We start from the raw sequence: 13,601 nt of genomic DNA on the forward strand, positions 1-13,601 counted from the left end.
TAAAGAATAGGTCTCATAAAAATAAATTAAATCAATAAGAATTCAAAAGTGATTTGATCTCGCTACCTCGTCGCAAAGGACCCCGCACAAAATGCATTGATTTTGGTTCTCGGTCAAAATGGCTGGTTTTTGGATATGTTGTAGTTTTAGTCATTCTGAATAAATGTTTCCTCTATCAAAATTAAAAAAAAATGATAACTTTTAATGTTATCAGCCATAAAAGGTTAAAAACTCGTGCGGTATGGTTCATATAAAAACATACAACAAGAACGAAAAAAACAGATACAAGTTCTTTTTGTTATTATCATTTATTGATTCATATCCATAGGTTAAATCTATTTTAACATGACTCGCGAGGTTGCGGTATGCCAAAATGATCCCTTCCCTTTCACAAATGACTTTTACATGTAGGAAATGGAGAATATTTATAATATATATGAAGAATAGAATCATGCAACAAAGTTACGAAATGAAATAATTTATAATGAAGACATAATTACTGAAATTTATGGAAATGTTATAGATACAGATGAAGGTGACTTACATGAAAAAGTAATATTAGTCTCACAAAATAATGATGTATTTGAATTAAATAACGAAATTCTTGAAAGAATTAATAGTGAAGTTAAGGAATATTTAAGTGTGGATTCATGTGGAGAAAGCGAAGATAATGACACATTAAATACAATAGTACCAACTGAAGTTTTAAACAGCTTAACCCCAAATAGACTTTTTGAACTTAAGGGTTTTATTATAAAAAAAATTACTAAAATCACTTTAAAAAGATAAAATCAATGAATTGATTTATTTGTTTCTGACAAAAAATGAGATAAGGTTTTCTCTTAATAGTCCTGACATTTTGATGAAAACATTGAATGATACATTCAGACATGCAGAAAATATTGTTCCCTTTTCCTAGTAATTATTTTCTCGTGGAAGAATGACCTCGTTGACACTATTTTCCAGTATCGAAGCTCCATTTATTACACGACAGTAAACGAATGCGATGAACGACTGCTAAAATAAGTCTTTGAATTACTGAACACTATTTGTAGTAGAAAAATTGCTAGAATAATTATAAACAATATTGTATACTCATTTCTTGAACTAATATTCTCAATATTCATTTAGTTTTTTTTTATATATATTCAATCCACCTTTACAATTGTCAATTTCGTGAATTCATTTTAAATAGAAAATTTTACGGATGATAACGTCCACGCCAATTATCATGGAACTTCCTCTCTTTCTCCCCTTACTAATACTCTGAATGGTAATTAAGGGCATTGGTGCGAAAGATGATTACTCCCGAGGCGTTAGTCACTTTGCAGTATCTATATATATATATATATATAATATTTACTTTCCCGTGCGACATATTATATAGTTATAGGAATTAGAAAATTAATTTTGTGTCATATATAAAATTAATTTAAGTTGCTCTCAAGTTTCACGTTACTTTAATTTATTCCTCTTATTAACTGTTTTTCACTTTATATCAGAGAGTCTATGTCGATTAAGTTTTCAGCTAGAAACTTTCGTTTTCAGGGAAATTATTCAAGAGACAAGATAATGTTTCTCGGTAGAATATTATTATAAAATGTATATATAATTACTAAATTATAAGAGGCAAGGATCCTTATAAATCAAAATACGTTAAAATTATTTCCTCCGTCTTGAGAAATTATAAGGAGAAATTCTAAAGTGTTGAGAATTGTTGTGTAAAATGCTTAGTTGATCATGCATCGATAAAGTTTCTTTCGTTTCATAGGAACAAAGTACAAGATGTATAGCAGAGTAATTAAGCGAGGACTTCATTGTTTTAAATATCTTCTTTAATACTATCTCTGTCGTCTTTCTTCTCGCTAGTTCTATATCTTCTTTGCGACTAGTTTATCTTGCACCAGTAGACATCCCATGAATTGTAAATCACTTGATCTCTTAACTTTTTTAATACTTTTCCCTCGACACGGTAAAGCAAATAAAAAGATTTTTTTATTGTGTTTTTAGAAAATATATTCCTTTTCTTTTGAATTGGAAATTATTTTTTTTTGTAGTTTAATAGTTAAGAGATTTATTTTTACAGTTTGGAAATTATTCTTTGGAACATTTATATTTTATAAAGGAATAGTTGAATTGAAAAAATCGAGCAAATATATGCGGCACAAAAAACAGTTTTTAAATAAATGCATCATCAGCATTTTTTATTCAATAGTAAAGAGGCAAACTCTGCACTTTCTCTGGTTCCTTTTCAAATCCTCACTCTCTAAAGCTCACCTTCTCTCTCTCTCGTTCCAATTGCCCTGTTGTATTAAACGTCGAAGTTAGCCGCGAGAGACCGTAGAAAAAGCTCAGTCACAATCAACGTCACAGACAGACGGAAACGGAAGTAACAGAACGAGAGCAAGAGAGAGAAAAGGGTGGTAAAAAAAAAAGTTTACCCTCTGTATGTTACTTGCTCTTCCTCATACTCTCTTTTCATCTTGTATGCGAAGGAAAAACAAGGTCAGTTTTTCATGAGATGTGCACAGGTAACCCTGAGAGTTGTAAAAAATAAAGTCGTAAAAAAATAGTGATATGGAAAATGGTAGAAAAATAATAGTTGAATATAAAAAACAAAGGATAAACATATTTATGATTTCACATGGAAAGGCTTTTTGATATTATATCTGTTGACAATATTAAATATATAAAAACAAATAAGTGAGCTGTAAAAAAATTGGAGTTATATTTTAACTCCCAATGGAATTTCATAAAAGTTGAACTCTTTTAGGAGTCGATGCTAAGCTTTTATTATTTTTATGTTAACTTCAGGAAGGAAAGGAGGAGATTATTTAGACGTGCCAGACAAAAACTTACGGTTGAAGGTTGAACGGCATATTCTAAAATGAGGGACGACGATAGAAATTAAACTGAGGAAGGTACAACAGAATAGATGGACAGCCTTTTGTTTTAGCATCAATAAAGCAAAAGTGTCAAGGAGATTAGATAATGCTTTCTGAGAAACCAAAAGCAGTGCCTGACGTAAGATTTGCTACCTCAAGATCAGCATTATTTACTTAAATATAGAGATTGAAAAAAGTGTTCTTAAATATTTATTATTGGTATTTTTCCTAAATTAAATCCTATTTATGAATTAATCTATGGGATATAAAAGAATGTTTCTTTCTTTGTTTAGACTTCGATAATTTTTAATTCTTACAACACATTCAAAATAGTATCTCAGGGAAGGGGGAAAAAATTTTTTTTTATCTCAAATTGATTCATTTAGTATTAACATTATCGAAGTGGATATTTTCAATTTTGTAAAAATTAATTCCTTAATAGAATTTTTGATTAATTTAAGGCATGTTTATACAGTCAAACCTCAAGGAAAACTCAACTGCAGATGAATTCAACAAGATGAAAGCGTTAATAAAGAGAGAAAATAGAAAAGAATTAGGAGAAAATAAAAATGTTGGTTAGATGCGAATAGACAGAATAGGAGAAAATGTGAGAAGGTTGAGCGGGAAGGAAGGTTGAAAAGAAAAAAGAAATATACGACAGACCTTGTTACACCAGCATGGAAAAACCCCAGTTGCATACTGATTACTCAACCTCTTTTTCTTCTCTTTTACTCTCTCTCACTCTTTGACTTCCTGTTTTTTATTCTGCTTCTTCCTTCTTTAAATGCTGGTAGGTACCTTTCCTTTGAATTTCCATTCTTTCATTTTCAATCTCTATATTTAAATTTTCTATATTAAATAAATTTCTCCTTTTTAAAAATCAATAATTCCAATCATTATAACTCAAAAAAAAAAAAAAAAAACACATGCAATATAAATCTCTAAGATCAAATTTTTATCTCGATTAATTAAAATAATAATGTACATTGAAAACGATTTTAAATTGGTCGTTTTGTCAAAAAAGAAAAAAATTCGGTTTCTTTTAATACTTACAGAACTCAATTTATAATAGTTCCAGTTGATTTTCCCTTTTGGGCTCTTAGGTGCGCGCAGTTAAGGCAGATAATTAGAGGAGTTTTTCAAAGAGATAAAGCAGAGACGGATGCACATTCTGGATGAAAATCCTGAATGTGCAAGGATTTTGCAAGCCACTGGTAGACTAGCCAATGAATCACTGAATTTACCCAAGCACGGTGGATAACCTCTGCTGTTTGCGCCATAAATCAGGCTATATCTCTCACTCTAATATGGGTCTTATTTTTTCTCTTTCTCTCTCTTGGCAATAAAAGTAGTAAGGGAATCGTCACGATTCTCGACAGGCAAAGCACTACTTCAACTAAAACTTGTTTCTTTTTGTTGTGGGTTTTCAAAAAATAAAATTCTCATCTAGACTTGCAGCAATATACAGAAAATATTTTTAAGATTCATCAATTTTAATGTTTATAAAATTTTTAATATTTTAACGAAAGAGATTCGAAAATGTATTTTTTATTCATAGAGTAGAGGAATTAGTACGCCGCAGACAGTGTCCAATGACCTTGGAGTACATCAGCAACTCCAGATGGATACGAATATTTTTGTTAATTTACAAAAATATTAAATAGTTATTATTGGTATTTTTCCTAAATCTTCTAGTAACACAATCTAATTTTTCTCTAAAAATGTAATTCCTCAGTTGGTTGCAATTTTATACGTGCAAATATTTATTCTCCTTAGTTGAAAAAAGTTTCAATATCTGTGTGATTTCCAAAACTAATTGTATATTTTTTGTGATAAAAAAAAAAATTAAATGTACCATGCTATATGGGAAATGGTATTTGAAAAACTAGTTACTTTTTTTGCATGGCAATCATTCTTCGTTGAGATCATTTCAAATAGAAGGAAATACATTCCTATTTCTTTCCACTGGTAAACTTTTCATGGAGCTTTTGAGATTTGGATAGGTTTATCGGATAGTAAACAGGATAAGCAGACACATATGAGTGGTCGGTGAAATATTTACTTCCTTGTCATCCAGATGCTATAATGTCATAAAAGTTCGGTCATCTGAAAGAGATTGGTATTTAGGGTAGTTTATGCTGAAAAGATGGATACAGTAAAATCAACCTTTAGTGGCGCACTAAAAAGTTATATGTAACATAAAAAAAAGTTTTTAATACTTGATGGGAAAAAATAACGTATTCTTATTTTTATTATTAATATTTACTACTATTCTAATTATTATTACTACCCACTAGTATTACTATTTTTATTATAATTATTACTAAAATTATTATAAATTAGTTTTCTTTTAAGAGAAATATTTCACTTAAAAAGCTAAAAAGAATTAATATTAAAATTATTTTTTAATAATATTTATATCAAGTTTTTTTTAAATAAAATTTTTCTCCTCTTTTATTAGTTTCATTATTGTGGTTAATTACGTGGGAATTAAGAATGAAAAAATAATCAATAACTTCCCTGAAAATTATGTAGACTGAAAACTTGAAAATTTAATAAAAGTAGGTTGCATTAACATTTATATTACAGAAATCGAATTAATTTCAAATTACCATGTTAATACTTTTCTTAAAATGGAAATACTAACCCCCGACTTACGAAAAGTTTGTAAGAATTTTATGAAACGCTAAATGAAAATTTTATCTTAAAATATTTATTGTATACAACAAGGTAGTACATAAATTTTATTAACTTTATATTTGTTGCTTTTTTATTTTTAATTAGAAAATGAAAAATTATAGTAACAAAAAATTGTACGATTTATATATATTTTTTTATGTTAGAAAATTATATAAATAAACTATAAATATTTACGTATTTGTAAATAGGATAAAATAAGTAACACGTATATTGCTATGATTAAATATCATTTACTTGACAAAAATATTCTAAGGCACTTTTTATACATATAGCTATAACTTTTGTCAGAATATCCCCTTATATGTTTATTCATGAGATTTTACCCCAGAGAAGAGGAAGAAGAAGAAAAAGAAGCCCTCGATAATAAAGGCTTTTTTTCGCCAAGATAAGGTTCATGTCATTTAGAAGGTCACTCATCTTGATGCGTAAAATGTGCATTATATATACTGGTACTAAAAAAAAATCTTATGCCTTCTGTAAAAATTCCATCTTCCTGTCAGTATTTTTTTCTGAAATTTCCATTTTGAAATATTTTAATTTAAGATCTCAATTTTCTGAATAAAAACTATTATTCATAGTCAATCTGTAAATAAATAAATAATTTCCTTAAAAAATTACATATTTATTTTGAAATTATTTTCTTAAATTAAAATTTTTATAAATATACTGCACGATTTTGATGAAACAAAACATTTCCCGACGTATAACCTGAAATTGTTACTCTTTTAGAAAAAGACTGGTAAGCTTACTATTGACGGTTTCAATGAACAAATCCCAGTTGTGAATTTTATGAGCACAACCCCAAATTTCATTCACACATATGACTGATATATTTACTACTTTTTTTCACTGGACTTGATTTATTAATTATTTAATTTGAACAAATTGTTAATCTAAACCATGTTAAAAAAAATCATTTCTACTTTTATAAAATAATTTAAACTTACTAACGCGAAAGCAAAATCTTAGAAGAGCCGGAGAGAAATTCTGAAATTGTTTTCATATATCAAACATTTTGACTATTCATTAAGTGAGTAACAAATCTACGTGACAGTCAGAAATGTCTCTTATAGAGACAATGAGAAACGTCCGGATTTCTAATTTAACCCGAATCTGTTATTTAGGGAATCTTACCTTACCAATGAATATGCTCTGAAATAGCATTTAAATTTAAAGGAAAAATTATAAGGTAATTGAAATATTATACGATAGTTTCCAACTCACTTTAGATTACCATCTTCAGTAATATTTAAAACATTAATATACTTTTTTTTATAAATCCTGTAAATTGAATATAAGTTAAGACATCAAAGTATATATACCGTTAGTAAGGAATTGTTGGAAAAAAAAATTTCTTTCCAAGAATGCGTTTCGCACCCTCTCCGACTAGTTGCATTTCGTTTTAAATGCTAATATACTTTGATCTACATGCCATCATAAGAGCGAAGGAAAAATGGTGGTGCGTGTAAGGAAAAGGAAAATGAAGTTGTCTGTATCCAGATATGTCAATCCATCTTGAACGTGAGAAAATTTAATAAAATCTATCTAACCAGACGGATTTATAATTTACTCTACTCTTCACAAAGTACAAAACTATTGCATTTGTTGTTGAATAATGAAAACCAATTCATATGCGAAGGGTTTAATATTTTTGTTTTCTGTTTGAAATTCAATTTCAGATAAGATTGGAAATTAGAAACTAGATTTTAAAATACAACAATTTTAATTTTATTCATAATTTCCATTCTATTGCTAATAAAATCTAGAATATAGTATAGTAGTATAGTATCTAGAAAACTGGTTTCTCTTTTGTAAATCATCTCGTCTTCTGAAATACAATCGCTTGACATAGTTGAAATTCCAAACTTTATTAACGTCGTGTAATGAAAGTGTATCCCTTAGTTATTCAAAGCATTGGGGTCTTTGGATATATACATCAGGTGAAATGTAGTAAAAAAGTGATGAGTTCGTTCTCTTTAAATTGTTACATTGAATTATTTCTAAATATAGCTTTTAATTTTTTTTAATAGATTTAATATAGTATAATTAATAATTTCAAAAGTTAATTATTATTTTAGTATATATTGATTAAAAAGTAAAATAATTACTACGATGTACAGTGAACTTTATTAGTTCATGGTAATGATTAATCGAAATGAAGTCGAGGTCCTATAAAAGCTAAACTGCCATCAGTCGTATCTCCCATGCTTGAAGCAACTAACCGCGCCTGGTGAACTTTAGAGAGCTTTGGAATTTGACTAATTAAGAACACGCTTGAATTAACTCTAGATAACGGCCGAGAATTCACCACTACAAGAACTATTTTGCTTCTCACAGAGGGATTTCTGGTTACGTTATTCCTCTCGTTTTGCTTGATAAACGCCGCCAACCCCGAGTTTCGCAACACCGAATGCCAAGCAAGCACCTGTTGAGGATGTATATACCTTTATACTCTTCAAATAAACTCCTTTGATACGCTATACTGTTTTCAACCCTTACGCGAATTTAATGCCTTTGATTGAATATAATTCACTAAAACTTGATATTAGCAAGTTAGTGTTACGCAAAATTGTATTGAAGAATTTAAATTTTCAATTTATATCCTGATAATCGTCATTAATTACTTTACTGTTTACTGATATGGAATTATAAAAAAAAATTAAAGGGTGAAAATAAATAACGAGGTTAAAAATTGTATGTCAAGAAACGAGGAAAAAATCCCACCGCTGTCACCATCTATTTGCTATGTGTTTTGAAAATGTATTACAGCCAAAAATATTAAATTGATTTTAATTATTTATCTTCTTATTTTAGGCACAAATAGCCAAAGTATGTGTAACAATAATTTTTACTCCTTTGATCAATCAATTAAAATAATATTACACCCGATTTCCAACACCGATAGTTTTTGAAATGATAAAGAATTCAACAAGAACAACTTTTGATGACGTTGAGCAAAACTAACTTTTATCGTCGGAGGATTCTTGTCAATGAAGGATGAGCGGGATATTTGTCGAGATTTGGAAAAGTGCAAAACTAGCGTGTCAACTCACACACAATAAAGAGAATTTAAAGCAAGAAATCATACGAAAATTATTAACAAAAAATTTAATTTTGGTCATCGGAAAATTTGAATTTGAATGAGTCACGCGCGCCACTTCCAATAATGGAATTTTCTCAGCCAATCAACATCCAGCGTTTTTATCGGCAAGTGAACATTTTTAAATTAATAAATTTAAAACCTCACAAAGCAAAAACGATACCACTTGGTTTGATAAAACACGATGAGATAAATATTATTCCGGAAAGAAATTTCAGTACTATAAATTAATATATCGTTATTTCTATAATTACAAAACTTACATATATGGTACTTTTTGTGTGCATTGAGGGGTGAGGCGCACTAGTGCAAAATTCGCTTAGGGGAAATGTATTTCAGCGACCAACCAAAGTTTCCAATCCTTTGCCATGTTTGTCTAAGTAAATATGTACACGCACCTAGAAATTCCGTCATTTCTCTGTAAACTCGTATCTGAACTCTGATATTAAACTATAGCAACACGTATATAATCAGTTCTAATGTATGCACACCTCTACTTGACGAGTTAATATTTAAATGTGTAAATACGCTTCGAGTAAAGCATCAAAATTTAACTTAATACATACATATGAGGCAAAATTCCTGAACTGTCCGAACAAAAAATTAAAAGTTCTCGAATTTAATCCATACTTTTCTAAAATGTTGTTATTGTTGGTGAAAGTCTAAAAATCAATTATTATTGAATTTAATAAAATAGTTTTTGAATTACAACGTTTTTAATTTTTGACTTTTGAAAAAAAAAATTTTTTTCAATATACAATATTTATAAGTAGAATGCATAAAAGTTAACATATATATAATGATTTTTAAAGCTTTTTTGACGGGCTACACGCTGTTAATAAAAATTTTTTTTTTTTAATAACATTTGACCTTGAAATTCAAGGTCAAAATGTTAATTTACGTTTATCTCAAAATCGGATTTTTTAAAATTATTTTTAACTATCTCAATGGAAAGCTTGACTAATTTCCTACAAAACATGTAATTTTCAGAGTGGGATCTTTTAAAGTTTTTGAGATATTAATTAATTAATTAATTAATGTTTATAACAAATGGAATATTTTACAAACGAATAAAGTTACCGTAATTCTGAAGTTAGTAATTGAAAGTTAACGTAATTCCGCATCCAACGATCCCTATATGAAGTATTTTGGATGAGTAGATTGTTAATAAACAATTAGTTAACATTGCAATTGTTTATTAACAATCTACTCATCCAAAATACTTCATATAGGGCTCGTTGGATGCGGAATTAGCTTAACTTTCAATTGGTTAGTTTAGATTTACGATAACTTTATTTGTTTGTAAAATATTTTATTTTTTACTAACAACAAGCATCCAAAAGCCCTATATGCAGTATTTTTGTTCAATTTTAGTTAAATAACAATAAAAAATGAAATATCTTACAAACAAATAATGTTATCGTAAATCTAAACTAACCAGTTGAAAGTTAAGCTAATTCCGCATCCAACGAGCCCTATATGAAGTATTTTGGATGAGTAGATTGTTAATAAACAATTGCAATGTTAACTAATTGTTCATTAACAATCTACTCATCCAAAATACTTCATATAGGGATCGTTGGATGCGGAATTACGTTAACTTTCAATTACTAACTTCAGAATTACGGTAACTTTATTCGTTTGTAAAATATTCCATTTGTTATAAACATTAATTAATTAATTAATTAATATCTCAAAAACTTTAAAAGATCCCACTCTGAAAATTACATGTTTTGTAGGAAATTAGTCAAGCTTTCCATTGAGATAGTTAAAAATAATTTTAAAAAATCCGATTTTGAGATAAACGTAAATTAACATTTTGACCTTGAATTTCAAGGTCAAATGTTATTTAAAAAAAAAAAATTTTATTAATAGCGTGTAGCCCGTCAAAAAAGCTTTAAAAATCATTATATATATGTTAACTTTTATGCATTCTACTTATAAATATTGTATATTGAAAAAAATTTTTTTTTTCAAAAGTCAAAAATTAAAAACGTTGTAATTCAAAAACTATTTTATTAAATTCAATAATAATTGATTTTTAGACTTTCACCAACAATAACAACAGTTTAGAAAAGTATGGATTAAATTCGAGAACTTTTAATTTTTTGTTCGGACATTTCAGGAATTTTGCCTCATATATATGTTATAACGTATGATTTGGGGGTTAATTTAATTTTTTTCAATCAAAACACGTTATTTCTATTTATGTATTAATTTTAATATTTCCAGACGCCAAGTTATTTTATGTAAAATAACTAAAGCAAAAAATAATTAAATTACCCAGCAAAGTAAAAGCTTATAATTTTACATAGGAAAAACCCATCTCAGGGTAAACATAATTAATTACACTAAATTTAATAACAATTACACTATTTATTCATATTCACTTTCAAATTTAGAAAAAGGTCAAAAATTGTCAGAAAGACCAATAAAAAGATTCAAATTTTATTTTATTTTGGAATTTATATTTTTTATAATAATGAGATCGATTCAGAAGAAAAACGAGTCATAAATAATAATTGGGACTCACCTTTTGAATTAAATAAATAGAAAACAACTTGACGAACACTAGGATGAGAATGAGATTAAAAATGGCTGATGTGTCAAAGTCGACAGCGTCACAAATCAGCGGCCTCTCTTCTCGGTGTCATTTAGATTAATATTCAATACAATATCCGCAATCGATAATCGATACGTGGCCGTCGGTAAGGCAGATTTCTGAACTATCCGATGTTGAATTGATTGATGTGAGAAGTTTATAGGAAAATGGCTGCTAGTAGTATTTTGACAGATTTCCAAAAAAAACAGCATTTTTTTCCCTTTCTTGGTGATCTTGAATATCTGACGATTTTGGCAAGTTGGTTTATCATTATAGTAGGGGAGCCCAATGTGTTTTTTGGGATTAACTGGAGCGTCTGAGACGAACACAGGGGGGGGATACCTTGCATGTTGTTGAGTACCTCTTCCAAGTATTCTCTTTTCGTTAAAACGTGCGTCTAGGATGGTTCATCAGATTAGTAAAAAAATTGATGGTTGGAGATATTGAAGCGTGTCAGATTAAGGTAAGGTGGGTTAATTACTAGCTAAAAAATGTACATTTAGAAAATCTGACGATTTGAGCGTAACGTAAGGGAGCTAGAGGGTTACAAAACAAAAAAAACCTTGTCTTGACGTTCCGGAGCGCGGTTAAATTTTTTTTAATTTGAAGGGAATAACACAAGAATCACGAATAAAATATAATCTGACGATTTCCAAACGGCAAAATAATGAAAATTGTCTATGGAGAGTAAAGCGCACAACTAGAGTACAACATGCATTCCCCACTCCGTGCCACACCTTTTTCAATTTTTCCCTATTTCTGACTCTCGCACAATTCCGATTCCTGACAGTGCTCTCCGTCGCCATGACACCATTACAGCTGATCACAAGACAGCTGTCAAATTAACAATATTCTTCAAAATAATCGTCAGTTTTTGGTCTATCATGACTGCAGCATCAAGCTAAACCATCTGTAAAAAATTCTGACACGCTCGAGTATCAAGATGGCGATTTTTTTTGCATTTTCCAAAAATTTGCTAAGAGCTTGCGTCACTTCCGAAACGTCAGTCTTTTGAATGGGAGTATTTTTAGGGTTCATTTAACATCCGCCCTTAATATCTGACGTGCTCGAACAGTTTTTTTTCTATTTTGAATCCAAGCGGATTGCCACTAGCACCAAGCAAACCGACAGATGAATATACCTTTGGTATCAGAGACACGTTGGAGTATCAAAACTATTAATATCTGACACGCTCAAGTATTTCCATGTAATTGTTTTTTTTACATTTTTTAAAATTTCTATACGCATAACGCACCACTGAATGGTAAAACTTTATAGAACCTTTTATTTTCTTTATCATCTAAACTACAAAATATCATCGTCCCGACGAAGCTCGAGTAAATCCCCATTAGGATCATGGGCTCCCCTACTATTATGATAATTTAATTATTTTAAAAAATGATTGTATTACATATTATTATTGTGTTGTCATTATCACCTTTCAAATTCGAAATAGTGGAACACCACAGCATATATAATGCTAATTATATATTTTTTCTCTATGCTAATGTAGATATAAACAAATTATTAAAATAAACGCAGAGAATAAAATATTCTGCGGTAAATTAAATGCGAACTTTAATCTTCAAAGTTGGGGAAAAAAGAAGTAGAGCGCAAAAAAAAATGTTTACTTTTCTTGAAAAGATGAAATGCGATAATGACATATAGAATTTTAGATCTGTGTTGAGAAAAAATATTTTTTTAAAAAGAGCATTTTACTCAATTTAAATAAGTTGACAGATAAAAGACAGATGGTGACAGTTCAAGGGATAGAAATAAACGAGATGTCATGTTGCTGAATGTTTTAATAAACTTTTCCACCAAAAAAAAATATATGATCTTTCTCTTTCTCTCTCGTGTATACCTACTATTGATGTCGAATAATAAAAAATTTTTTTTTTTACGGCGTTTGAATAATTTCAAGTTGAGCTTTCTGATGATAAAATGTAAACTTTTAATGGAATTTTTTAAATGGAATTATATATTCAGCTTGAAATACAAACAATACACAAGCATGAATGGATTGCATATAGTATATATTTGAGACTAGTAAAATTTTCAAAATAAATCAAACAAAGCATCGACAAAAATGTTTTAACTTTAGATTTTTTTCCATTGGTTCAGAAACAACACACTCGAATTAATTTTTCAAAAAAGAATTATTGAAAAGACAAATAATTATAGAATAGTGAAATAAAATAATTGTACAATACATTAAGATAAACTTTTGTATTATTTAATTGGAAAAGTTGCTTATTTGAGTTTATTAATTAATGAAATATAAGGTTATAAAATTTAGAAATTATTTTCATTT

General features: G+C 28.7%; 1 protein-coding gene across 4 annotated transcripts in view; it reads left to right on the forward strand.

The window, feature by feature from the left end:
* The window catches only part of LOC127281617 (glutamate receptor ionotropic, kainate 2-like), a 193,326-nt gene that overhangs the window by 71,482 nt on the left and 108,243 nt on the right, over positions 1-13,601 (forward strand). The window lies entirely within an intron of this gene.

The sequence above is a fragment of the Leptopilina boulardi genome, unplaced genomic scaffold, assembly GCF_019393585.1.
Source record: "Leptopilina boulardi isolate dan_hultmark-lab unplaced genomic scaffold, ZJU_Lbou_2.1 LbouV2_273, whole genome shotgun sequence".
Classification (NCBI taxonomy): domain Eukaryota; kingdom Metazoa; phylum Arthropoda; class Insecta; order Hymenoptera; family Figitidae; genus Leptopilina; species Leptopilina boulardi.